The sequence below is a fragment of the Schistosoma mansoni genome, chromosome 5 (genome assembly GCF_000237925.1).
Source record: "Schistosoma mansoni strain Puerto Rico chromosome 5, complete genome".
Classification (NCBI taxonomy): Eukaryota; Metazoa; Platyhelminthes; class Trematoda; order Strigeidida; family Schistosomatidae; genus Schistosoma; species Schistosoma mansoni.
Genome location: NC_031499.1, coordinates 6,708,007 through 6,726,101, shown reverse-complemented (window position 1 = coordinate 6,726,101; position 18,095 = coordinate 6,708,007). Strand labels below are relative to the sequence as shown.

General features: G+C 38.6%; 2 non-coding genes across 2 annotated transcripts; one reads left to right on the top strand and one right to left on the bottom strand.

Annotated features, from left to right (window-relative positions):
* Window positions 1-1,067: 1,067 nt before the first annotated feature.
* On the bottom strand, window positions 1,068-1,140 carry Smp_tRNA_01820_Met_CAT.1.1. Its single transcript has one exon. It is a non-coding gene (tRNA).
* Window positions 1,141-8,188: 7,048 nt separating this feature from the next.
* Window positions 8,189-8,257, top strand: Smp_tRNA_00293_Pseudo_TTG.1.1. Its single transcript has one exon. It is a non-coding gene (tRNA).
* Window positions 8,258-18,095: the final 9,838 nt, after the last annotated feature.

Below are 18,095 nucleotides of genomic sequence, written 5' to 3'. Positions count from 1 at the left end.
CATCATCATCAACGTCGTCCATCAACTTCATGTCAACAGGAGGAACACACCATCTCACACACTAACGTGAAATCGAAATTGAACGCACGCACGCACACACGCACACATACATACATACATACATACATACATACATACTACATACATATAGCGTCACACAATGAAACATTGACATATGGTGATAGAAGTTGCACTGACCCAACACCACTATGTCGGACCAGGTGAAGTGGAAGTTGTGAACAGAACATGTCAGCTGGTCGCACCTCGAATGGAACATCGAGTCATCAGTCATTATCGATGTGCTTAACCGGCATCTGATTACTGACCAGGTGTCCGGTGTTTGCCAGTTTCAATGACAGAATAAATGCATCGGATACAGTGTGGTGCGTACTCGTCAGTTGGATGAGAGCAGTCGACGTCGATTATGGACTGTGTGGAGAAGATGAGAACTCGACGACTAAACCAAAACTACACTCTCTCATATCACATCCAACCACCAATCTCACACTCATTACCATCACAAACACTACCGACATGAACTCCACGAACTAAGCCAGCATCAACGACAACATCGACATCAGGATAATTGGATACACTCCATCAGAGTATATGTAACATCCAATTATCCACCTCGATCTCACTGCTCCACATCAACACGGACATTCTCTGATACAGCCGTCACGGGGATGATATTCGTGGTGTCTCTTCTCTCGTTCCCCATCCACTGATATCAATCTTGATCGAACGGTCAGACAGCATGTCATGTCAATGACGTTGACTTCTGGCATCTCTCCACGCTTCATGTGGCATGCATGCCTCAAGGCTTCACCGACCAGATGATTGACTGGTTGATTGTCACCCAGACGACTGACGCGTCGAACAATTTGAGAGAGGGCATGCAGTCTCCGAGTGAGCGAGTCAGACGGTCGGTCAGTTGCACACGCGACAGTTCGTGAGTGCATATGGGATTGGAGTGAGTGACAATGCAAGCGGTATTGTTGATGTGAGTGTGAGTGTGTTCATGTTCATGTTGGACACATGTTGGGCATAGATATTTGTCAAAAGCCTGCCCCAGGTGAGACTCGAACTCACGACCTTCAGATTATGAGACTGACGCGCTAACCTACTGCGCTACTAGGGCGCGGCCGTTCGCCCGCGACCCACTATACCCACACACACACATTCACATCTACAACACAACAAACATTTACACAACTAACTTACAATCAACAAATCTGTTCACCTCAACAACAACAAACCAAACAACTACTACTAACTACACCATCACCAACAAACAATAATACCAGTAATACCAACGCTTCATAATCCTACTACCACCATTACTACTCACTCATCGTACAACGTTGATATCTACCACTAACACTAATCCACAACCAACACGACTTCCACTACTCCAGTAACACCACATGATTTCACGTCCACACACATCCGATTCATCAACCTACCTCTCTTATTCACCAACATAGCTCATAATCAGTTGACTTGGTCCATATCGTTGCACACCCAATGACGTGTTGACTGCAAATCGTGTGATAGTGTGTTGTAATGAGTGTATCGGATTTTGTGTAACCAGCATGAAATTCATCCTTGCTCGCTCATAATAAAGAAAATCGCTCAGACATAGTACTCTTAGCGGATGACTTTAATGCCCAGTTAGTCAACTTAAACCAAACAGAAAATCATTTATGTTGTATTTTAGTTTCAAAACTCAGCCAACAAATAATGGTGATCGTCTGTTGCAACTTTTCTCAGACTATCGTTTATTTTTGGTAAACACTAATTTTAAGCATAAGGAGAGACATCATCTAACATGGCGACCACCTGCATCAAACCAACGATGGATTCAACTAGATCATATTGTCATCAGTCATCGTTAGAGAGGCTCAATAGAAGATTGCCGCTCGTATTGTAATACTTGTTTAGACTCTGATCATGCTTTAGTAAGAGCACACATTTGGTTGCGCCTCACTGGACGCAGAAAAACTTCACTAAGAATAACCATCAGAATTGAACTGAGGGACGAGAAATTCAAAAGTAAGTTCCAGGAACAACGGAGTTCACATCTAGCCAGTTTTGAAGACGAGGCTCACCTAGGTGTTGCTTGGAAAGATATATGAACAGCTGTGGAAACAGCAGCAACATCTGTTAGTAATTTAAACCATATGGTTACAAAAAACCAATGGATTTCTTCTAAGTCTATTTCACTGAGGAATTCCCGCAAACTTATCCTATCAGGCTCTGAACACGATGAAGATTGAAATCAAATCAGATCTAGGTTAACTAAAAATCTAAGGAACGACCGTGGGCAGTGGTGGGCAATGAAAACAAAAGAGTTCGAAAAGGCAGCGGCTGTATTCAACACCAGGAAACTCATCAGACTAATAAAAGAAACTGGAATTAAGAAGTCAAGTGTAAGCTAGACAATCTCGGAAAAAGATGACACTCTCATCTGCCCTCAACCTAGACGTTTAGAACGATGGGCGGAACACTTTAGAGAACAGTTTTGTTGGCCTTCAGCTACTCTGCAGTTACACATTATTCCCAGACAGTCTGAATGAAACATTGAAGTAGGTCCCCCGACTCTAGTTCACGTTCAAAAGGCTATAGCTAGTCTGAAACGAGGAAGAGCAGCTGGTGCAGATGGATTGGCTCCAGAGGTCTTTAAATATGGTGATCCAGTTTTATTGATTAGATTGAATAATATGTTAGCTAAAATCTGGGGACTGGATGTAATCCCATCTGACCGGTCACAATCACTTATTGTCCCAATATGTAAGAAGGGGTCAAAATCATCCTGTAATAACGATAGAGGGATTAGTTTGACTAAAATAGCATCTAAAATACTAGCCTCAATAATTACCGAGGGTGTAACTAAGACTCGTGAACTACAAACACGAGAAAATCAGGCTGGCTTCAGACCTGGTCGTGGTTGTATCGACCACATATTCATCATTCGTCAAATTTCGGAATACAGGCATGCTTATCGGCGTCCGACAATGATAGTTTTTCTTGACTTAAAAGCAGAATTTGAATCTGTAGACCGAGAGGTTCTATGGCAGTGTCTATCATTGAAAAATGTATCTCAGAAGTACATAAACATTGTGAAGGCTCTTTACTCGAACACTACCAGAGAGCTTATGGCGAAACTGTCATCTGATTTTACAACCTCAAGTGGTGTCCGACAAGGCTGTCCACTATCCCCATTTTTGTTTAACTTCATTATAGACCTGTTGCTAGAAATAACACTGTCGTCGACTGAATTTTCAGGAATTGATCTCCTACCAGGACGTCCACTTATCGACTTAAAATACGCAGGTGACATAGTCCTGTTTGGTGAAGACGCTGAGAAAATGCAGTCTTCTGTTAGAACTGAGTAATAGTGCCAGGATGTTTAGGATGCGTTCCTCCCCATCTAAATGTAAATTGTTACTCCTGGACTGGCCTGCGTCAACACCTGAACTAAGGATAGGGAGTGAAGTAGTGGAACGCTTCGACAACTTCACTTATCTTGGGAGTCTGATCAGCCCTAATGGGTTAGTGTCTGACGAAATCTGTGCAAGGATTCAAAAATCTCGTTTGGCTTTTGCTAAATTACGTCACCTATGGCGAAGACGAGATATCCGTCTATCAATTAAGGGATGAGTATATTGTGCAGCAGTTCGCTCTGTTCTACTTTGCGGCTGTGAAACGTGGTCATTAAGAATAGAAGATACTCGTAAGTTACTGGTATTTGATCACAGACGTCTTAGAAATATTGCTCGCATCTGTTGGGATCACCGGGTAAGTAATAGTGAGTTTAGACATAGGGTATTAATGAATGATGGTATTATATCCCCCGGTGAATTACGAATGGTAACTTTTAGGTCTATTTATGGATCAATGTAATATGCCTATTTCCTATTGTACAATTATTACGTAACTGAACTATTCATATTCGTATTTCTCTTATCATTAACTTTATTTTGACCTTGACTTATTATCATACGATTCTCGAGTTATAATCAGTTTATTAATTACTTTGGGTTGTATAAAAACCCAGTGTGTTTGTAAATATTGATTCATATTGCCGAGGCTGTTATTTGTGTTCTGCACTCAACTGGCTGGGCTAAGCATATAGCAGGGCCGAACGCAATCAAGACTGCTCGTACGATTTCAAGTATCATTTGCGTCCGATCAATAAATTCACTCCTCCCTAAATTGGCGTTCATATATTAAATTGGGCACTCATACGTTATAACAGATGGTAAATCAGTTGATGAGTTTGTGAATCTTCATTGACTGAGATGGTTGGGCCACGTGTTACGTATGCCGAACACCGATTACCACGATGCGCAATGCTGACTAGTATTGGGGATGGTTGGAAGAGAGTTAGGGGGGGGCAAACCATAACATGGCATTAGTGCTTGAAGTCACTAACCTCTAGTCTGAGCTATGTTGGTGGATACATGCTACTTGGTTGGGGTCCGCGCGACTATCTTAACCAATGGTTAGGGACTGTGTGATATGGCTCAGAATCGACCATGATGGCATAGGTGTATACACTCTTTGTTTTCCCTTAAACCGTGAGATTAAAATTTCCCTACACCTTTATTTCTAAGAACTAATTCTCTCTCCATGTACTATATCTTTGTACAAAATCTTTCTTTTATATATTACCACTATTGAAGTAACCACTTCTATGAATTCAGTGCTCATCTTGTTGTGCTAATGAGGTGTGGCAAATTGGGACGATGCATATATGTCCCTGGTCCTCCATTGTAGCTGACTGACTGAATGCTGTTTGTTCAGTTGTTCAGTGTTCCTGTAGCTTCAGTTTCATCATGCCAACCATCAGGTGGTGATCTTTACTGTCTTCCAGTCCATATCGTCCCATTATATCTTCATGTCCGGTTTTGTCCATTCTGACTTTGACGTTTAGGTCTTCCATAAGGATGGTCAGATCCTTTCCTGATAACTTCTCTATGATCTACTGCAGCCGCTCATAAGACTGGTCCCTATCATCGTTATTGATATCATTAGTCGGTGCACAACATTGGATAATGTTCATTGTGATCCCCTCCTTCTTTATTTTGGAAGATTCTTTGATAATCTTGTATCCATGAGATTCTCGTCATATATGTACTTTTCGTGCATCTTTTTTTCAAGACCACAGTACAACAGCATCTCTCCCGAATCTAATCTTTTCCGTTCAACTTGCGTTCAATGGATTTCACTTCTTATTTCTGTAGCTATTTAGTTGGTCCCTCCACTCTCCTACATTGTCCGGACATTCCATGTACCTATATTAGTTGTTGCTCTTATTGTTAGAAGGGACATCAGTCTTGTAACTTCCGAAGGATCTTAGCTTTCACCATGAAGCATCACAATTCTTCTATATGAAGATCCTTCAACCCTTTATGTATCCTTAATCAGTTTATTCTCACTCTTAACCTACCCTTTTGAGTTTCAAATTATTTTCTTTATTATCTTTGTTTCTTCTTACCTTCTATGTGTCTAGTTGACCTTTTGATCCTTCGTATATAAATGTTTTTATCAAGTATATGGTGATCCGATGGTTCGAAGTGTATTGCACTGATATATCATGTAATTCTGATATGCGTTTAATTTTGTTATCATAGTGTGGTGTGGTCTACTTATATTCATATAAGTAGTATATGGTGGTGGTCAGATATAGAATTATTTTGGCAAAAGACCGATGAGGAAAGAACTGAAATGAAGCACCCCAGTCGTGTTCTTGTTCACAACTATAGTACTGTAGAACCGTTGAAAAGTCTACTTTGTTTTATTATTTTGAGGTAGCTTTTGTTTCTTCTGATGTGTTGTGGAACTTATCATTGAAATTACCATAAATAATTCTCATAGTATAAATCATGAAGTGCTTTCAATCAGACCAAGTGAAGGCAGTGGGTAGCCGTTTTATCTTAGCATTGGACTCTTCAGTAGTGCACATCCATAATCACTCTCATGGGAGTCTAATTCAAGACCTTCCATTTTGTGTGCAAATGCTTAATCACAAGACTACTGAGCCTTCACCCATTAGTGTTAGTGTCCAAATTCAATTATTTCAAGATATTACCAAACCTTCTTCCATTGCCTGCGGTGAATGACTATCTTACATCTGATGTAGTTATAGACAACATCGGACGAGAGAACTAATAATTCAATTATATATCAGATAGAATTGTCAGTCGGAGATTATATGTGTGTAAAATGGTCTGAACAAGTGGAAAAAATATAATTAGGTGTAGTTAGTAACAATCACATTTACCATGCGCTTCCAAGATTAACATTGGTATCAACAATGACACAAGCATACTTATAATCAGAAGGGGTTTTGTGGAGATTTCAGTATTTTTCACAGTTGAAATCATGAGTCAATTGAAGCTAGACAACCATGGAAAACCTGGAAGCACTGGACGGCTGTTTCATCCTATTATGGGACTCCTCAGCAGTGCGCATCCACGGTCAAGACTTCAAGACACATGTCCTGGAGTTCTAGTGGGAAGCAGTGACCAATGGAGTTCAACCACTTCTGTTGTGAGATAACAACTCATTGAAGACAATTGGAGAACGGTTGCTCAAAATTCGTGGATTGGTTGAAGTTAGACATTAACACCGTTGGATGCCGGCTCAGTGGTCTATCGGTTAAGTGCTATGGCGCCAGACTGGTAGGTCCTGCGTTCGAATCTTGCGATCTCGGGGTCGTGGATGCGCACTGCTGAAGAGTCCCATTATAGGATGAAACGGCCGTTCAGTGCTTCCAGGTTTTCCATGATGGTCTAACTTCAATTGACTCATGATTTCAACTAGGAAATATACTTATAATAATAATCTTGTTTCTTATATTACCTGTAATTTGTTAGTAGTATGAATATTATGCTCTAATTTGAATGTTGCTCCTCAGGATTACAATTCAGCTTTCTTATGGACACTTAAAAGAGCACTGCTTAAAGCTAAGGAAGAAGAAATGGAAGATGTAATTCAAAGATTTCTGCTAACCAACTTCGCAACTCCAAACCCAGTAGCCATCAATCAAGACTGGCCAATAGAAATGATGTTTAGAAAGAAAATTAGAATACCAATAGAACAAATGAAACCAAGACTCAAAACCACTTACTTACTTACTTACGCCTGTTACCCCTCGTCGAGGAGCATAGGCCGCTCACCAACATTCTCCATCCAATTCTGTCCTGAACCTTCCTTTCCAGTTCTTTCCAGTTGCTATTCAGCCTTTTCATATCGGCTTCTATTTCCCGGCGTAGTGAGTTCTTTGGCCTTCCTCTTTTCCGCTTCCCTTCCGGATTCCAAGTTAGGGATTGAGTCGTGATGCACATTGGTGATTTCCTTAATGTATGTCCGATCCACTTCCAACGTCTTTTCCTAATTTCCTCTTCAACTGGAAGCTGGTTTGTCTTCTCCCATAAAACGCTGTTGCTGATAGTATCCGGCCAATGAATGTTGAGTATTTTGCGTAAACAATTGTTTATAAATACTTGTACCTTCCTGATGATGGCCGTAGTAGTTCTCCACGTTTCAGCTCCATACAGTAGGACTGTCTTGACGTTCGTATTAAAGATTCTGACCTTGAAATTGGTTGAGAGTTGTTTTGAGACTCAAAACCAGCCTCTGAAAAAAACAAACGAATAGAATAACAATTCAACAAGAGATATGATGCATTGTCTAGAGAGTTCACTGCGGAGCAGGCGATAATAGCAAGAAATTTCCATTATGTAAATTCAACCTGGAAGGTTGGGACTAAAATCCAAAGAAAAAGAAAAATCTTTTATAATGTTAAAGTTGGATAAAAGATATCAATGTGAAATGCAAACCAACTACGGCTTACCAGACAATGATGGAAGACTGGAAGCTATTTATATTCGGATATACCATTTATACATATCAACCAAATTAAATAATCAAATGATCTCGACGGGCAGGGCTAGTTGAGAATGACCAATAAGGATTCAGAGTTGACGCAAGGCTTCTAGTACCGTGTTTAATGTGTCATCTGTTGAAGACAAGAACAAGGTCATATAAGTCGGTATTGTGGTTGGCAATTTCGCCACCTGGTAATTACCAGGGCAAAAGTTATAACATGTAGAAGTAAGCCAAATGTGTTCTAAGTGAATTCAAACTTCACCCGATTGCACAAGCAAGTGGACATCAGCACTCAGTAGCTGAGTGGATAATGCGATGGCGTTTGGAGCGAAAGGTACTGGGTTCGAGTCCCAGAGTGAATATCAACTCTGAGACGCATGTACATCCAGCTGACCAGTCCCAAATAGGACGGTAGTCAGGGAGCACCAGTTCCCTCAAGATTACAGGTTCACCTTGCTGACGAGTGCCAGGTAGCACGAAACCTGAGTCCAGGGTTTCCTGTTGACCACCTCCAACCATCAAGTTAGTGAGAATATTGGACAGAAGTATTAATAAATAATTAGTATATTTGTAATATCCCAATAAGTAGTAAAATTAGATTTTCTGACGTTTCGTGACTTGGTGTAAGCCACTTCTTCAGAGGAAATAAATAACCAAATTAACATTAATCCAAGTTTAAATAGTACAACGGAACAATACGCGGATATTAGGTGAGATCAATCGAAAAACAGATCTAAATAAATCAATGTCATGTCATTTCGGTCAAGGTAATTCATAAGCGATATGTATGTAAATTTGTGTGTGTGTATGTGTGTACTGTTATGGATGAAAAATGTGTGACCTTTATAATGACAAAGGATAGAGTTTCATTTATAAGGTAATAGTATGAATTGTGATTAGGATGTATGGTAAGGCCTTCCTTTCTATTGAGAGCAATAGGATTAAGCATTATATGGAATGCTTCAGCTACTCTGCTTTATTTGTAATTGGAAATTAAAAATTAGTGGTAATCAGTCTCTTAATCTACCTGTTATAACTCACGGATTTCCTCATCTACACGAATGGGATGTTCATTTACCTTAAACGAATATCTACACGAGATACCTTTACAGTGTCTATTCTACAGGACGTCAATACAACTTAAATCAAGAACACATGATTAGCCTGACTAGAATGCAAATATATTTCCACACCAAAAACCGACAACAATCGTATGTAATCAGAGTAATAATAAGGGTAAGAGAATATATAACTCATCTAGTACCTGTCAGACTATCTACACTAGTCTGATTGAATAATCAATCAATCATTATTATCCTCGCCCATACATCACTACCATTATTTCAATCTCTCAACAAATGGATGGGATTAGTTTATTTGCCAGCCAACCAGACTGGAAATGTATAACTGATGTGGAATATATAATAGAATAACAATGGTGTAGCCGTTGGGTCAAAGAAGTTGAATGATTTTTTTCTGGTTAGAGTTTTTTCAGCGGGTTAGTTTTCTACGGGACGAGGTCGCTAACCCCATGCCCAATCGTCCTCATTTGTCCGGGCTTTGGACAGGCAGTAGCCCCCGGATAGGCTTCAGGTGGTGTTGGGTCAATGAAGTACTCATTAGAAAATGCTCAGTGGAGGATTAAAAACTATTATAACTAGTGAAGAGTGTTACGAAGTGTAGGGGATATAAATCATACTGTCAATAAAAACAAGTACTTATTTTCATAGATGATATCATGAGCGAGTCTTAGTTAGACTACTATGAAAAACCTCTAGGCATTGAGCAACTATACTGTCCTAATGTGGAACTTGTTTGCAGATTAAGTTGACATCGAAATAAGGTTCTTTTTATTTGAACAACGGAATAATCATGTTCATAAATGTCAATAGTTATGAGACTAAAGATTTTCTCAACACTGCCAGTTGCTTTTACCGTTTTAGCTTCAAACGGTTACTGATCATTTTAGAACCAACTATGTAATAACAAAATCGCCACATTCATCAAGTTGGATTCGGAATTCGCTCAATAACGTAAATGAACTAAGGTTAAAAAACTGAACCCTTTTATGCCAGCTGTGTAGTTTAAGGTTAACCCATTTGTCATGAAATACTTTCTTCCTGAGTTTACCGCTTTAGGGGATCACTGGTGAGCTCTTCTAAGTAGACCCTAATCTCGAACGAAATAATTTTCTCAGTTTATCATCGTTTTCTGTTTCGGTAAGGCTAAAATCTCCTGATGAAACAAACCATCTTCCACGCTGAATAATCTTCATAAGTTTCTCTACACTAATAACAGACTACAAGAATTCTTCGGAAAATTTGAGGCTGAGGATACCTCTTGAAATCAGTACTTAGTAGTAAGTTGCCAGAAAGTTTCCGAGAAACGATATATTGCAGTTCATAGCCTATTTTTGTTATTAAATTTGCTATACCTCCTAAAGCTTGCAGAATATCAAAGTCATCCAGACACCTCTATACCTAAACAAGCCTTAGAAGTATAGCTTCTCCAGCCTTTTGTCTTCAATTTGAAGTTTGAATTCAGATGTATCGGATGTATCTCCAGCCCAGATTTGATGTTTACTCTGGGATTCTAACCCAGTACCGTTCAATTCAAACGCCATCGTATTATTCACTTTGCTACTTAGTTCTGATAGCAACTTGTATGTGCAATGAGGTAAAGTTTAAATTCACTTGGTATTGTTTACTTGAATCTTCTCATTGATGTTAAGGACTGTAAGTACATCCAGCTGACGAATCGTAGATAAGATGAAACGCACGTCTTGGATTCCACTGTTAACGACTATCCATCTTTGCTTATAATAATAATAGTTTTTTTATTGAAACAAATAGGAAAAGTTTTCAATAGAGTGTTGCTGAACCGGATGAAAGAAGAATTAGACGCCCGACTTCGAGATCAACGTGCTGGATTACGCAAGACCAAATTACGACACTACGGATCATCGACGAACAATCAGTTGAGTGGAACTCACCACTATACATAAACTTCATCGACTATTTGAAGGCGTTTGACAGTGTAGACCGGAGAACACTATGGAAACTTCTTCGAAATTATGCAGTTCCTCAGAAGACGGACTACAGTGCAAAGTGGTGCATGGAGGACAACTGACATATGCATTTCCAGTAAGACAAGGCTGTCTACTCCCCCCCTTCTTCTTTCTTCTGGTGGTTGACTGGATTATGAAGACCTCGATATTTGAGGTCAAGCACGGAAGACAATGGACATCTCGGAATCAATTAGACGATTTAGACTTCGCAGATGACCTAGCCCTCCTATCTCATACACACAAACAAAAACAGATGAAAACAACTAATATGGCAGTAGCCTATGCATCAACAGGCCTCAACATACACAAATGAAAATGCAAGATCCTGAAATACAACACGGAGAACATCAACCCAATCACACTTGATGGAGAAAGTCTGGAAGAGGTGGAAACATTCACCTACCTGGGAAGCATCATTGATAAACAAGGATGCAGATGTGAAGGCGAGGATTGACAAAGCAAGAACAACATTCCTACAATTTGAGAACATATGGAACTCAAAACAACTGTCTGTCGGCCAAAATCAAAGTCACATTCTTCAATACGAATATCAAGACAGCCCTACTGTACGGAGCTGAGATGTGGAGAACCACTACAACCATCGTCAATAAGGTACAAGTACTCATAAACAATTGTCTACGCAAAATACTCAACATTCACTCACCGGTTACCATCAGCAACAGCCTTCTGTGGGAGAGAATAAACCAGCTCCCAGTTGAAGAGGAAATTAGGAAAAGACGTTGGAAGTGGATAGGACATACATTAAGGAACTCACCAATGTGCATCACGACTCAATCCCTAACTTGTAATCCTGAAGGGAAACGGAAACGAAGAAGGCGAAAGAACACATTACTCTAGGAAACAGAAGCAGATATGAAAAAGATGAATAACAACTGGAAAGAACTTGAAAGGATTGTTTGGGGCAAGGTTGGATGAAGAATGCTGGTCGGCGGCCTATGCTCCTCCACGAGAGGTAACAAGCGTAAGTAAGTAAGTAATATATTATAGAACAATAAAAAGATATTTTAATTATTATATAAATTAAATCATTATCATTAAATCAATAATATTTACATATAAACGAGTATACATATAGATCATAACAATAAATGAACTCTTGACATACTTCATTGTTATTCTACTTCTTCATTGTTTATATGTTTTATCGTAATAATAATAGTAATAATAATAATAATAATAATAGTAATAGTAGTAGTAGTATTGGTAGTGGTAGTAATAGTAGTAATAGTAGTAGTAGTAGTAGTAATAGTAGTAATAGTAGTAGTAATAGTAATAAGAGTAGTATTAGTAGTAGTAGTATTGGTAGTGGTAGTAATAGTAGTAGTAGTAGTAGTGGTAGTACTAGTAGTAGTAGTAATAGTAATGTTAGCAGTAGTAATAGTAATAGTAGTAGTAGTAGTAATAGTAGTAGTAATAGTAATGATAATAACAGTAATAACAATAGTAATAATAGCAATAATGATCATATATCTGATGATCGGATCTTGATTGATTGTCTGACTGACTGACTGACTAACTAACTAACTAACTAACTAACTAACTAACTAACTAACTAACTAACTAACTAACTAACTAACTTACCAACTAACTAACTAACTAACTAACTAACTAACTAACCAACTAACTAGCTAACTAACTAACTAACTAACCAACTAACTAACTAACTAACTTACTAACTAACTAACCGACGGACTAATTGACTAACTGACTGATTGATGGACTGTTATTCTTATCATTATTTCTTTATTGTTTTAAATCACATAGTTCACTCGTTCTATATTCAATTATCAATTATCAATTATATGATTATAGAAACGTCTACTTGTTGTTTATAGACTTTGGTCAATGTATCAATGTATAATAGTGTAATTGTCAACGTGTAATAGTGATATTTTTTTATCCAAATGAAATGTAATATAACAAGCATTGATCATTAATATGAAAGAAACGTAGATGAACATTAAAACTTGTTACTGTTCTCATATGAATTATATTTAGTTATTATTTTCTATTGATCCACCTGGGTGATTGGTACCTGTGTGGTTGGTTGCTCCACAAGATTGAGCTGTACTATTCAGATTGTAGAGTTGAAGTCTATATGGTAAGATGGTGGTTAGAGGTGGTCAACAGGAAACCCTGGACCCAGGTTTCGTGCTACTTGGCACTCGCCAACAAGGTGTACCTGTAATCTTGAGGGAACTGTTGCTCACTGGCGGATTCGATCCCGTGTCACTCAGCTTCACAGTCAGAGACGTTACCACTGAGCTGCGACCGACCACCTGTAGGACTGAGATGTAATCACAATTGATTGATCACTAGGTGGCAGAAGACCGTCAGATCAGATAACTCCTTCTTAGTGCTGATCGAATGCTATCGATCAAGTTGCAATGTGGCCACTAGTCTAGGTACAACTTTCTGACGAGTGCCAAGTAGCACGAAACCCGGGTCCAGGGTTTCCTATCGGCCACCTCCAACCAACATCTTATCTCAACATAGTGCACGCATTGTCGAGCCACCTAGACTAGTGGCCACATTGCAACTTGATCGATAGCATTCGATCAGCACTAAAAAGGAGTTGAGTCGCATGACATTGATCGCCACCCAGTGATCAATCAATTGTGAAGTCTATACGGTGTTTGGTTCTCCTATGAGGAGGGATTGAGCTGTACTGCTTGGGTTAAGCCTGGGAACAGTGTTTGGCTTTCCTGTTAAACGGGATTGAACTGTACTGTTTGAGTTGTCACATGAAAGTCTGGATAGTATCTGGTTCTCTCGAAAACTAATACAAAATTACCCTTACCTACAAGGGTATATTATATTATGTATGCTCATCTATTATATTTTAAAGATTATATATAATAATTCTGTTATATCCTGAGGAGAATTATGAATGGTAACTTTTGAGAACTATTTGTGGAGATGCAGGTACATCCAGCTGACGAGTCCCGAATAGGACGAAACGCGCGTCCTGGGTCCCACTGCTACCTACTATCCATCTTTGCTTATTTATGAACCAATATGATGCGTATATTTCCTATTGTATAACTGTTAAGTAACTAAACTATTCATATTCGTGTCCCTCTTATGATAACCTTTATTTTGACCCATAGACTTGTAGTGACCTGCTTTTCTCAACGAGAACGCAATTGGTATAATGGAAACAATTATTATTATAACCAATTGTACCAGTGATTGTTTTACTGTACTCGCCGTTGTTTAACTGTATCAAAATCACTTCTCGTTCCGCTGTCCATCTTGTTCGTTCGAACATTCATACGCTCTGCTCTTGTTGCCTGTAATCTTTGGCGCGTCTCGGTATTCATTCGATACCACGAGATTGCCAATAAATATACTTTATCTGGACCAGTTACAGTCTTCTGGTTTACGAGCTATCGAAGGAACCAAGTCGATTTTGGGCGCGTAATCTTACTGTAATGATGATCATAGTCAATCGAGACTTGATGCCATCTACAGACTATTACTGTACGATTCACCATTCTTGAGTTATCCCTAGTCCATTAATTACTGTTCCCCCTATTCATAGCCACATTTAGCTAAATCTTTTACAAATGTTATTTTCTATTTTATGGTACGATGTGGTCTGTCTGTTTGTTTGGTATATAAACCCAGTATATTTGAGAATTATGATTCATATTGCAGAGGTTGTTATTGATGTTCTTAACTTAACTGACTTGGTTAGGCAGATAACAGGACCGTGTAGTGCTCTAGACTGCTCGTACGGTTTACGTGTGTCATTGGGTCGATCAATTCGCTACTCTCTATCTCTCTTATCACGTCATATAGTAACTAGGGCACACACTCAATTCATTGAAATCATGTTCTACTTCCTGTTTATATTAAAATATGTTCCGTTTTTGTTTTTGTTTCATAATGTTAATTAATAACTGTGTGTCATATGAATGACCTAATCAGTTTGTCAGATTTGATGATGATATAGTTGAATTTCAATGACTATGATTTCTATGTAAGACTTGAGAACTGGATTGTTAGTGAGCTGATGTTTAAATACCATAGTTTTGTTATTATCCTAGTGAAGACATAAGTACGGGTAACTCCTAGGACCTATTCATGGACTTACTTACTAACGCCTGTTACCCCTCGTGGAGGAGCATAGGCCGCCCATCAGCATTCTCCACTCAACTCTGTCCTGGGCAATCTTTTCCAGTTCTTTCCAGTTGTTATTCATCTTTTTCATATCTCCTTATTTCTTCAACTCCCAGGGCAGAGTTTAAATGATCTGAATTATTTTTTCTGGTTAGCGTTCTCTTAGCGAGTTAGTTTTTCTATGCCCAACCCTCCACCTTTACCCGGACTTGGGACCGGCAATAACTCTAGAAGGGCTGCAGGCGGAGTTTCAATAGTTAGATTAGATTGTGTATGTTTATATTCATCTTATTATAAGCTTCATTATTATTATACGATTTACTGTCCCTAAATTATATTCAGTTTATTGATTACTGTCTCCCACGTTCACAGTCACATGTGGTTTGATCTTGTACAAATATTATTTTCTATTTGATGGTCTGATGAGGTCTGTCTGTCTGCCTGGTATATAAACCGAGTATGCTTGAAATAAATGATTCGCATAGTAGAAGCTGCAATTGGTGTTCTGAACTCGATTGGAAGGGCTAGGGGGACGAGGAACCGATAAGGGCGTTAGACTGCTCATACCGATTGAACGTCATTGATATGGCACAGTGCTAAGATTGGAAAAGTCGTATTCCGATTGATGGATAATTCACGTGATCAAAGCCGGACATTAAATCATAACGAATTGGATACGGTCCTACTTTTCTATAAAGTCATAACAGGTTTAAAATTGATCAAAATGGTATAGGTGTATACACTCTATATCTTCCACATAAACTGTAAGATTACAATTACTCTATACCTTTATATCTATGAACTAATCGATCTTCTTCTTCTATCATATCCTTAAATACAATCTTTCTTTTATATACTACTACTATTGAAGTAACTACTTCTATGAATTTGGTGATCGATCATCTTGTTGTGTATATGATGTAAGGGAACTTAGATAGATGTATATATGTACTTGGTTCTATGTTGCAGCTGACTAACTGATGTTCGCATAAACTTAGTCTTTGATTTGAGTAAATCTTGATGTATTCCATTTATTCAACTAAGAATTATTATAGATAAGAGTATTGGTTATATCTAGAGCTTTGATTCTTGCTATACCGTGTTCTACTAGACTACTTGAATGATCGAACCTGCAACGTCGCAAGAGAGAAGATAAAAGACTAGTAAGTAGGAATTTTATTCCCCAAAACAGTATCAAAATATACTACAGAAATCTCATGTATTTATAGTTTTTGGCTGAAAGTAAATCATCATTTCGGACAGCCAATAGGCACATGGAGGGTCCTTCTCATTCATCCAACAGGGAAGCTACACGTCGACGTTCTCGAATGTTCCCCTAGTGGTGATTAGATAGAATGTCCTCGGCCCTTTCTGGGCTTCTTGAGGACTCGTTGAGTTTGCCAACGAGCCATCCTTACAGTTACAAATCACAATTTGGTTGCAGAATAAGACTTTTAGACAGTATACATTCATGAATCCACCAGTGATTAAATCTAGAACTTGAAGGTTCTGCGGTTAATGCTTAACTTTTAGATCATCAAATGGTTTACATTTCTGGCTTCGATAATTTCGTAATACTGTTCAACTATCTCCCATCATAGGAACTGTTGATTTTGAAGAATATAACATTAAGGCAAACTAGATATAAGTCAGAAGGGGTTTTTGTGGAGACTTAGTATTTTCAATTGACTTACGCTTTCAACTATGAAAATACTAAATCTCCACAAAAACCCCTTCTGATAATAATAATAATCATATGCCCACTAGTGACTGACTTCGAGAGATAAACCCAAGAGTTGTAGTGAGTATCAGTGATCAGTGGAGTTAAAACCACGTCAGTTGTGAGATAGAAACCCACTGAAGACAATTAGTGAACGGTTTGGAGTTAGACATAAACACCATGGGATGCCGGATCAGTGGTCTATTGGTTAAGTGCTTTGGAGCGAGACTGGTAGGTCCTGAGTTCGAATCTCGCGAGCCGAGGTCGTGGACACGCACTGCTGAGGAGTCCCACAATAGGACGAAACGGCCGTCCAGTGCTTCCAGGTTTTCCCTGGTGGTCTAGCTTCAATTGACTTACGCTTTCAACTGTAGACATATATGTGACTTATACATCCTGAGACGAACTCATTCATTAAATTGGTGAATTAATTCATTGTATTGTATATATGAAGACAAACTAGAGGGGAAATACAGCTCGTTTTGGAATGAACTGAAATGATCATTAGAATATAACTAGATTTGTATTTTATACATTAACTGACATGTACTTACTGGAATTCAATCAGATCAATTAATTCATTATTTAATACTGTAAGGATGGCTCGTTGGCAAACTCAACGAGTCCTCGAGAAGCCCAGAAAGGGCCGAGGACATTCTATCTAATCACCACTAGGGGAACGTTCGAGAACGTCGACGTGTAGCTTCCCTGTTGGATGAATGAGAAGGACCCTCCATGTGCCTATTGGCTGTCCGAAATGATGATTTACTTTCAGCCAAAAACTATAAATACATGAGATTTCTGTAGTATATTTTGATACTGTTTTGGGGAATAAAATTCCTACTTACTAGTCTTTTATCTTCTCTCTTGCGACGTTGCAGGTTCGATCATTCAAGTAGTCTAGTAGAACACGGTATAGCAAGAATCAAAGCTCCAGATATAACAGTAACTTCTTAGTTTTCAATGGTTGTTTAACTTAGATCAGTAATATGATCTCTTTCATTCTCATAAATACTTCAAAGAGTAGTAGTTTAACCGCCCATAAATCAATGAGTATACAATTATTTTTAACCTAACTTGTTAACCCTCATACCAATTTTCGTAATTACAGTAAATTATCATCCTAGTAAATATAATTAAACTAAAAATAATTTGTAGATCAGAAGGGGTTTTTGTGGATATTTCAATATTTTCATAGTTGAAATCATGAGTCGATTGAAGCTAGACCACCTTGGAAAACCTGGAAGCACTGGACGGCCGTTT